The sequence below is a fragment of the Mirounga leonina genome, unplaced genomic scaffold (assembly GCF_011800145.1).
Source record: "Mirounga leonina isolate KUSES-001 unplaced genomic scaffold, KU_Mleo_1.0 Mir_115, whole genome shotgun sequence".
Classification (NCBI taxonomy): Eukaryota; Metazoa; Chordata; class Mammalia; order Carnivora; family Phocidae; genus Mirounga; species Mirounga leonina.
Window position 1 is genome coordinate 57,363,723 of NW_023270268.1, and position 11,876 is coordinate 57,375,598.

Sequence of the window (11,876 nt, forward strand, 5' to 3'; positions counted from 1 at the left end):
TTTTTAAGATTTTATTTATTTATTTGAGAGGGAGAAAGCATGAGGGGGGAGGGTCAGAGGGAGAAGCAGGCTCCCCACTGAACAGGGAGCCCGATGTGGGACTCGATCCCCGGACACCAGGATCAAGACCCTGACAAAGGCAGTCACTAACCAACTGAGCCACCCAGGGGCCCCTATTTTTCATGTTTTAATGCATGTCTATTTTCCTTTAATGTTGGCATTGTAGGACTACATACTAATGCTATATAGCATAATGCATGTTGTTGATACTTCAGATGATCTTCACATGATGTATAAAAATCACCCTTAACTTTTTCAACGGCACCTCCTTCTTCTGGCCCTTGTTCAGTGAGATGTGGATGCACATTTGTCATCATTTTAAGTGAATCAGAGATAGACTCTTATTGTGTTATATTAAAATGCATTTCTATTTAATATATAGCATTCTTTTTTTGAAAAAATATTTGAATATAGCCAACACTATGTCAACATGAATATTACATAAGCATAATGATGAACACTTCCTACATTTCTATAAATTATCAACAAATTGTTATCACAAATATTACTGTTTGTTATCTTCACATCAATCCTATATTGTAGATATTATTATTTCTGAATTAAATGAGAGAAAACTAAGATTCATTCTTGCCAGAGGCACACAATTAAGTGAGAAATAGATACAAAAGTCATATCATATTAATTTCAAAGTCCAATATTCTTCTCACCTCACCTAAAATAAATAAATATTGTTTTACCCTCAAACCTTGTGAAGTAAAAAAGATGAGAAATTAGTTGTCTTATTTCCTCAGGTTAAGCTCCTTAGGAGAGAATAAAAATAGCCAAAGTTTGAAGTCTTAGAAAATTTGACTTTTATCTCAAGATAGATTGGAAAGTTCTTACATGTTTAAGGGCTATGTTCATGGAAATTGCGCAAAGTTATCCTTGAGTGCTGCCAAGAATTGAAGGAGAGCAAGTGTCCAGATCTCAGAGAAAGTTGAATCCTCTTAGACAAGGTGATGAGTGGCTGAAAATGTATCCCGTTACCACAGAGGACACTGGCCTGAAAGCTGAGCTAAAGGCTGTGATTGTTGGCAGTTGGTCATTAAACACCCTGAAAGTTGTAATAAAAATGCTGGTTCTAAGCGTGGCATGTGGAGGAAGCAGATTCCTTGAGCTGTAGAATCACCTAATCCCCTATGCACCACATAGGCCCGAGCAATGAGCAGCTCAGTACTATCTTTCATGGACTGGAGACCAATGCACAACCTTAAAAATCACTCACACGGGGTATGCTTTGGAGTCTGTGGGAGCCTGATTTCCTCAGAAAGCACAGTCTGAAACAACTTTATTGTAAAATGTGATCCAGGGAGCAAGAGTGAGGAAGCCATGTGGTACAGGAACGTAGGGAGCCAGTACAAAGACATACAACGCAGTCGGCCAATAATTGCTTGTTCGTTCTAAAAGGACCTCTTGAAGAGCTATCTAAAATGCATCTCAGGACTGACTCTTAGGGAAATAAAAGAGAAAATTATACACCGTTGGTCAACGTTGTCCTCATGGGGCATAAATATCTCCAATGGAGGAAATGCAAGAACTGCATTTTAATATCAACAGCAAAGTCCAGGGTGGAAGCAAGAGAAGCTTTGCAACATGGGTCACATCACTGGTCACAGGAGCAGCAGCTGAAGAAAGAAAACTGAGAGGCCAAGAGCATCTTAAATAGCTCTCAGGAGAGGTTCCGTATCAATTACTCTGATATAACTCAGATACACCCATATGCTCTATGAAGTCTCATTCGTCACAGAATTGCCGCAAAGGGGAAGGTCCATGTCAGTCTCTGAAGAGATTTAAAGTAAGTCGATTATGGGAACAAATCTTCACTGCCTTATTTGTTTGCAAAGATATTCATGTCTCTTTTCCATCACCCATTTGTATTTGCTTACACCCTCAGCCAGCATTCCAACTGTCCTGTGTTGTTTGTCTTTATCACCAAGGGATCTGAGCTCTTATGTTTTTTACCCTTGTCAAACAATGATTGCTTTAATTGTACATTTGCCACTTAGTTCCTCTATTTTAGAACATCGTTTTCCATGCTTCTACTGTCTTATCAGCAATCCTGGCTCCTGATGGAAATCAGGGTTCAATTGTTCTTGCCAATATAGCAACTTTTTTTCTGTGCCTGCTGGATTATCAGCATTAAGAATCTCGAGACGAGTGGGTATTAGTTGTGGCTTTACATTCGGTGAAACCTTTATTGCATTCCCTTGAAGAGGAAGCTCTAATCCTGGACCTCATATTCTACTAGATTAGCTGCATCTGGGGTTTGGAATATACAAGAAAAGTTAATGGGTCCAATAGCCATGCATCCATTGTATCATCTCCTTTGCTGTAAAAATGTAGAGCTCTAGTAGGAGACAGTGTTGTGCATGGTACTATTGTCAATGTATTAGACTCCTGTGTGACCTGGGAAAGCAAGAGAGAGACACTGGCAGAAATACCACATTCAAGGAAGGCAAATCTATATCCATAGTAGATGTTAACTCGGAAACCCAGGAGTGAGAGAGACAGACAGTCACGGGGCCTGGGACTGAGATGAACTATCCTCAGGCTGTACCTGCATGCAGCTAGTCCAAGCCCACACGGAATGGGGCTTGTGGCTTTATGTGTGTGAAATAGTAAATATTATTTTTTTTAAAGATTTTATTTATTTATTTGACAGAGAGAGACACAGCAAGGGAGGGAACACAAGCAGGGGGAGTGGGAGAGGGAGAAGCAGGCTTCCCGCTGAGCAGGGAGCCCGATGTGGGGCTCGATCCCAGGACCCTGAGATCATGACCTGAGCCGAAGGCAGATGCTTAACGACTGAGCCACCCAGGCACCCCCGAAATAGTAAATATTATATGCTTAATGCAAGGTTCTAGGTATCAAGGGAGAGGAAGGAGGCTCTTAAAATCACTGAAATTTATTTTTAGCCACCTAAAAGGCATCCAAGTCATTCAGTTGTATTTAGAAATATGACATTCCTTGCAGTAAAGTATCTTATTAAAAAATCAGACTATATTCAGTATTACTATATCTATGGGAAGTAATCAAATGGATCAAAGAACCCTTTATTTCAAGGAATAAGATAGAGCATTACTAGAATTTATATCCTAAACAATCCCCAAAGTAGCTAACAAAGGGTTGATGGAGCTTTTCCATAGCTGTTTGGGTATCAGATTTCTGACCCATTTGGTCATATTTGGACAAATATCTTATGTGCTCATCCCAGAGTGATAAGTTATATGAATTCCTTAGTCAGGGACAGTGCTCTGAAATGTAGCAGTCCCTGATTTTGTTCTCTAAAATGCTGCCTTCCCTATCAGAGGATCCCTCCTAACGACTGAAGAAACAGGATAGCATTAAGCCTGAGGTGGACTGCCCTTACCTTGTTAAACTCTTGGTCACTCGCTGCTGTAATTATGGTTTTCTTTCTGTATTTATCATAAAATCAAAACAACCTGACATTTCAACAGCTGACATTTGTTTTTTTCTATAAGGAGAATCCTGCTCACAGTAAAAATCAGACACCAAATGCTTCTCTCACACTGCTCAAAATCCTTTCTTTGGCTGATTCACTTAAGAATATTGTGGAGTACATGCTTATTTAAGCTTGATCTCTGCTAAGATGCTTATAAGGGAGCATTCTCAAATGGAATGAATGAACCAAAAGAAAGTACATATGCACCCTTTAACCCCTGGAGTTTTGCTCTGTAATCATAAGAACTGTGCATTTATACAAAAGTGGTAAAATTGTAAATAAAAATTTCAGCATTTCTCTTCTTTGGTCCCACATCAATTCCTTGGTGATTTGAAGAGGAAGAGCAAGGGGTCCTAGGAGTAATAGTTTAGATTGTTTAATATAAATACATTGCTGTTAGAAAATGAGAGGGAAATGATATATGATAGTAACAAAATCTAAAATGCTTTGTAAGAAATAACATATATAGGATATATGAAAATAATGCTGTTTAAGAGCATAAAACAAAGCCTGACCAAAAGAGGAACTGTAGCATGAGGTTGGATAGGAAGATTTAAAGTAAAGATTTTCATCATTCTGTCTTTATTATATAAAATTAATACATTTTCAATCAGAATCTTTATAGTCTTGCTTTTGTCATTTGTTACTGTTGTTTTAACTTGATGAACTTATAATAAGATTAAAATCGAGTGACAGATGTTTAAAATAGCCAGAATGTTGAAAAAGAATACATGCATACCATGTATTCAAATTAATATTAAAATTTCAGTAGTCTGGAACACCTGGGTGGCTCAGGTGGTTAAGCGTCCCACTCTTGGTTTCGGCTCAGGTCATGATCTCAGGGTTGTGAGATCAAACCCTGGGAGGGACCTGCTTGAGATTCTTCCCACTCCCTCTACCCCTCCCCCTCCTCCCTCTCTAATAAGTAAATAAATAAAATAAAATTTCACTAGTTAAAGCAATTGATTTGAGAGCTACAGTGCAAGAATAGATTTAAAAAAAAAAAGACCGGGTCTTCCAAAAGCTTGGGGTTGAAATGGGAGCCCTGACAAATGTATTTACATGAGAGTTGGCATATGTATTGCACACATCTGAATTTGTAAATTGCAGCATTAAGAACTGCTTTATCAACTTCCAGATTACGTATGTACCCTTTTAACATTCTGCTCAAGGAAAACTAAAGAGGAATGGGAGGTGTTACACCATGCAGGTCCTCTGATGTCACTATTTGTTGCATGGGGAAAGAAAGTCACTAACATATAAATTCATGCTTCAGCAAATAACATTGACAGCATAAAATTTGAACATTAAGTTTGGGGCTTTATGTACTAATGGGTTATGCAAATTTTCAGGTTTGTGCAGCAAATTATGTGGTGCAATCTTGACTGAATAAGTAAAATCCTGCAGTTTTAGGTTGGATTTTCAGAGAAGCTGATAATTATATGAGTTCACACGGTTGATTTGGGAAGTGACTCCTTGGAAACACTGGTGGGATAGTGTGGAAGTGAGACAGAGAAGTGAAAGAAGGCAATACAGGTGGTTAACGAGCAGATTCTGCTGTGGGCAACAAAGACTCAATCCAAGTAGGGATTTCTGAGAAAGTGAGCATACTCTGAGTTGTCCCACCCTAGGGCAAGGCATCTGAAGTATTTATCTAGTAACGCCTCTGATTTTTGAGGAATGCTCCTCAGGTCATTGACTCCTTGGCACCTTCAGATAACTATATATGAACTGAAAATTTTGTAGATAGGAAAATATCTTAGGCAAAGAGGTGTTGGGGTTTTCAGTAGAAGCCATTGACCCATAAGGAACATGACTTTACATGATATGTGAAGGACAAGATGTAAAAGATCAGTGTCTGCTAAAGAATATGAGCAGGTCATAGATAGCATCTATTACCCATACTATATAAGGCTATTTTGTTGATATTTACAATTCAAACAGTGTAGTCATATCTAGTCATTATCAAGGTGCCCAGCAGAATAAAACAACATTCCAACCTAGAAGAACAGTTTTTCTGAGCTTGGGAAAAGAAGTCCAACACACAGAAATTTAGTCTTTGTGCTAAATGTCATTTCAAATCAGTGTTAGAAATGGTTCATTGCATTTTAAAAGGGTGAAAGGATAATTAGTTTTTAGTAGTGGATAATTATTTTTCTTGCTGTTCAAATTCATTTTCTTTTCTCTTGTAAAATTACTCAGAATTTCTCCCAACTTTACTCTCAAGCAGCTTTAGGGGTAGTGCATGCAGCTTTAAGGGGGAGAAGCCCACTCAGCAACAGCTCATGACCCAGACCATGTTTGCTTTGAGAATGAGCTTTAGACTCAATATGAGTCAATGAGAATTAATCCTGGGACTTTTGTTCAAGCTATGGAAACAATCATTTCTTTTCCTTTGGAGTTGAAACTAGAAGCTGTAAACTTAAGACTCATTAGCCAGGTTGACACAAGCCTAAAATGAAGCCAAGGCAAAACTAAGACATGAAAATTTTATTTTATTTTTTTGGATGTAATTATTTAATGACACAGGAAAATAACATGTTGTGAAACAAGCTGGTTACAAGTAGGGGTAGAGGATGACTTCACTTCTGATAAAAAAAAAATTAAAAAGTATGTATTCAAAACACTGGACAGTTATGCACTGAAATATCAACAGTATTTACATCTGTTCAGTGATTAAATATTCTTTCCTTTGCTTCAGTGTATTTTTTGAAACATGATTACTTCTAAAACAAAAAAGAAAAACAAGTTACTGGATATCTTAGATGAACAGTTATTAAATGACAAGAGTCCGGCCGTCAAGGTCCAACCCCTAGGACAGGTCTAGCCAGGGTGACAGTGGTCTAGCCTAGATTCAGAGTATCACTCTTTTTACTAGTGGGATGCTATCTTTATCAGGCTGTTTCCTCCATATTTGATGTTCTCAGTGTACTTATATTTAACAGGAGTCTACGAATATTAACTGGCACAACAGCAAAACGATGCTAGCAACTTTGGTTTCAAATTGATAAAAATGTAATAACCATTTTATAGTTATAAAATTCACTAGAAATAAAACAAGACACATGAAACACCCAAGAGGTGACAATTTTAGAAAAGACTCTTCTAATAGCATTGTTTGAACCCTGAGAATGAAGGTCGTTGGAACTCTGAGATGAAGGTCAGACTGAGATCAGACCCACCACTGGACTCTTAAGAGATGTAAGCCAAGGGCGCCTGGGTGGCTCAGTTGGTTAAGCGACTGCCTTCGGCTCAGGTCATGATCCTGGAGTCCCGGGATAGAGTCCCGCATCGGGCTCCCTGCTCGTCAGGGAGTCTGCTTCTCCCTCTGACCCTCCTCCCTCTCATGCTCTCTGTCTCTCATTCTCTCTCTCGCAAATAAATAAAATCTTAAAAAAAAAAAAAAAAGAGAGATGTAAACTAATAATGTTCTCTGGATTATAAAAGTTTAAATTGGGTTTTTAATTAGTTAGATTTATAATATTGCTATAGGAGAGAAAGGAATATTAGATCCATTCTTTGCACCATTATTTTTATTCCTTCAATTTCTAAATTGGAGAATGTTGATTTAAATTTAGACGGCTGCTAATGACCAAAACAACTAACAAACAAAAATCCACAACAAAACAAATAAAAAGAGTTCTAGAAAAAAATATGCAAGGATATTTTTATAATTAGAATTGTGGAAAGTGGGCACCTGGGTGGCTCAGTTGGTTAAGTGACTGCCTTTGGCTCAGGTCATGATCCTGGAGTCCCGGGATCGAGTCCCGCATCGGGCTCCCTGCTGGGCAGGGAGTCTGCTTCTCCCTCTGACCCTCGCCCCTCTCACGCTCTCTCTCTATCTCATTCTCTCTCTCAAATAAATAAATAAAATCTTAAAAAAAAACATTTAAAAAATTTAAATAAAAAAAAAAAAGAATTGTGGAAAGCTTTTCTTTGCCTGACTCTAAAGATTGAAACATAAAGGAAAATGATTATATTTAAACATCTTTTAAACTTCAAAAGATGCAATGAATAAATTTGAAAGACAGTTAACATATTGAAGACAATATTTTAAAAAGACAAATTTTAAGAGAAAAAAAAAGAGCTCCGGCAAATTCAGAAAAATTGAATGACTAGGTATAAAAGTGGCCAATTTATATTAAAAAATACAATAGTAGATAAAGATATAGATACAAATCTAACTAAATAACTACATTTAATTTAAAACAATTAAAATATATTATTTTAGCTGATCAGATTTATGAACAATTGTGGCAGAGTTTGGCAAAAATATCAATCTCATTTCTGGAGGATACGCAGTATGCTATAACCACTTAGAACAATTCAGCAATTATGTATCAAGATCTAAAACATTCATAATCTAATTAAGCATCTCTATGTTTAAGCAGTGTCACATAGAAGCACTTGCAATAATTACAAAAGTTCATTTCAATGTTGTTGATAATAGCAAAATATTTAAAGGAAGCAAATGATCATCAATTGGGAATTTTGTCATGAATTAACAGTGCTTTCAGTGAACTACTCTTTAATACATAAAATCATAGAATTACAAGTACTTTAAACTTTATACATAAAATTTTCCAAAGAATAGAAAACTATTCTATTCTATTTAAAACACAAAACCAACAGCAAGATATTATGTTTAGTGTGGTACATTTGTACCAGAAAATAATATATGTTTATATACGAATGTAAGCATAAAAATATCAACAAAGACAAATAAGAATAGTTGTGAAAAATCCAGAAATATACTATAAAGTAAATCAATGATTATTTTGCAAGTCTTACATGTATGCATTATTATAGTTTTATAAATTATAACCAGCGTGACATCATTTTTAATAATCAGAAATAAATTACTTAACTAAAAAGAGAAGTAAAGGGAATTTGCACCCATCACTCTATGCCAAATGATAGCAAATAAACAAGCACTTTCTTTTCACAAACAGAATAGGCCCCTTAGTGTTACAATTGAAAATTCCTAATGTAACTAGCTATACAGTGATTGATTTCCATTCTCACCAAATTTTAAGCTCCTCAAGTGCAGGGATCATATTATTAATAATTGTATACCCAAAGCATTGGGTCAAGTTTTTGGTTTAGACAGTAAATAATTCAATTATAAAATGTAATCTGAAATATTTGATAAGTATTTAATAATTTTATATATTTATTTTTATCAAATAATTCACAAGTATTTTTTTAAATTTATTTATTTGACACAGAGAGACACAGCAAGAGAGGGAACACAAGCAGGGGGAGTGGGAGAGGGAGAAGCAGCCTTCCCGAGCAGGGAGCCCGATGTGGGGCTCAATCCCAGGACCCTGGGACCATGACCTGAGACGAAGGCAGACGCTTAACGACTGAGTCACCCTAGGCACCCCACAAGTATAATTTTAAAGGATCAGCAGCATTACAGATTTATAAGAAAAACAAGACTGCATTATTTCACAGTGCTGTGTTCCCAAAATTTATTATTATAGTTACTTTCATATGTTCTTTTTCGTATTTATCTCTATTTGTTAAAATTATAATACACTTTCAGAAAAATTTGTCAATTAAAAAAATTGTATTGATGTTATTTTTTGATAGATGAAGATTTAGTTTACACTGATCCCACTTCCTTCATATTATCTTCCCAGTGTGTGGGGGGGGGAGGGAAGGAGAATGTGCGTGTGTGTGTGTGTGTGTTCCCACTGATGGGATTTAGTGGGAGTAACATAGCCTATTAATGGAATTTGTAAGACAGTACTCCATTGTCTTTCAGATGTTGAGACTAAAGATACCACTGCAATTTCTTTTAATATAATCCATTTATTTTTGTTTGTTTATTGTATAAATTCTGAAATAGTTTAGAATATTTTCTTTACTTCAGATGGTTTAAGATTTTTGATGCTGTGCCTTAGCTTGACTCCTTCCACCTTCCTTCCTTCCTTCCTTCCTTCCTTCCTTCCTTCCTTCCTTCCTTTCATCTTTCTTTCTTAAATGCTTGGAGGCTGGACAATTGGTAGGGTTTTAAAATATGGAGATTCTTTCATTAGTTCTGGACATTTTAGAAATTATTTATTTATTTATTTATTTATTTATTTATTTATTTATTTTAAGATTTTATTTATTTATTTGAGAGAGAGAGAATGAGAGAGAGCACATGAGAGGGGGGAGGGTCAGAGGGAGAAGCAGACTCCCCGCCGAGCAGGGAGCCCGATGCGGGGACTCGATCCAGGGACTCCAGGATCATGACCTGAGCCGAAGGCAGTCGCTCAACCAACTGAGCCACCCAGGCGCCCTAGAAATTATTTATTTACACATATACTCTCTCTATTTATTTTTCCCTAAGAGCTCCTCTAGCCAGATTGGTAGATGGCACACACAGAGCACAGAGCTGGGAAGGGCTTCCTCAGATACTGGCTCTATAACAGATCGTGACAAATTCAAAGTGAATGTTGGTAAGGGTTCAAAGCCTAATAATCGCCTACACTCGGAGCTCAGATGGACTCCCCCCGGGCAGCAGCCACCTCTGGTCTCCACAAAGCTGACTCATACTGATCCTTTAAACTCTCCACGGGTCCCTAAACTGCCGGTCGTTGGCGGGCCTGAAACTTACCTCGGGATGATTTTCGACTCTGGCCGCCTTGAAGACCCGCAGCCCAGTCACCTTTCCTTTCTTTTTCTGTTCTACATCTAGGGCGCTTCCATCTCAGGCTCAATGCCTAGGAGTACAAAAGCCTCATGTTGCTCCTTCTCCCCATAATAGAGGTTGATTTCTTATCATCAGAAAAAAATGTCCCAGAACTTACAAGGATAAAAACTTCTTTAGCCTCCTCCGCCTCCAACTTGAAAGAGGAATGCTTTGCTTTCACTATTAAATAGAAGTTTAAAGAGTCAGTTTCTGTCTCTTTCAATCCGAGGAAACAAGTCAGGTAGCACTGCTGGGACCTTCTTTCTTTTCTATTTCAAATGTTCATTTGAGTGAACAAGAGCATGTATGCTTGAACGGAAAAACTATGAAGCAGGAAACCAGGGAATTACATGTATTAAAATATTGGCACAGAAAAACAGTATAAAAATCAGAGTTGTTAGTACTTACAGAGAAAAAAGGCATTAAATTATGGACGAATTTATAGCACATTAAACACAAAGCAGCTCACAAACCTCTGTAAATACTTAAAAGTACTCCATGAACGGAAGTTTTCTTTCTATCTGATTATATGCCACCTAAAGTATATATATATAAAACACAGCAATAACCACAAAAACAGTAAAAGAGCTTCTTTATTAAATATCAGTATATGTAAACTAAATCTAATTCATTCATCAGCATCTTTAAAATTGTAAATTGTATGAAGAGAGCCCTTATACTCAGTTTTGAATTAACAACTCAATGCACTTTTCTAAATGTCTACCTAAAGACACAGCCAGTTGTTGATTTTGAAGCTGAGTTGTATCTGTAGTCATAGCCCCACTGTCAAATAAGTAAGTTTGGTGCTAAAAACAGAAAAAAATAAATTATTCATTCATAAACCCATTCTTTATTAAATATTCATTAAGTATTTATTTTTGCTAGGCATTGTATTGACCAAATTGATTTCAGCTCTTACAGAAGTCTAAGTTTCAGTGTTGAAAATTATAAACTCCAATTAAGTATAATTAAGATTTTAAGGATATGTAATCTATATACATACATAAACAAACATTAACATATATACATACATACAAATACACGTATATGAGAATTTAACTGTAACATTATGAAGAAAAGGTACATTGTCCTAAAATCTATAAAAAGGGTTGTGAATTGGTGACATTTGGGCTGAAATCTGAATTATAGGTTGGCACTACTTAGGATAGGAATCTGTAAACATTTGCATAATTCCTGAATGATAAAAGAAACAAAGTAACGTTTTCTGTCTGTTTCAAATGTTCTGGTGCCCCAAAGTGGAAATTATTAAAAGACCCTTTACCATTGCCTGAGTATCACCTTTTGAAGAAGGAAAGACCTCAGACTATCCGACATAATACACATCAAAATTAGACAGTCTCTCTTAACTTTACAAGCATTAGTTCAATGAAATCCATCTGCTACCAAATTCCTGGTAAAGTTGATTAGAGAGAACTTCCTGTGCTTACCTTGGGAGTAAAGATTCTGTAACAAAAATTCTGTAAAAATCCAAACAAATCACAGGTCTCTTTAATATGTTTTAAGGTTGTTTTGGTTTTTGTTTCTTTTTGTGTTTTTTTTTTTTTGATAAGCATAATTAAAGCCTATAGAATTTCTTTAAAATCCTTCTTTTATTCAGATTTATTTTGATGACACAAAAACACTAACCAAGCAAACACGGACTGTGGGGTA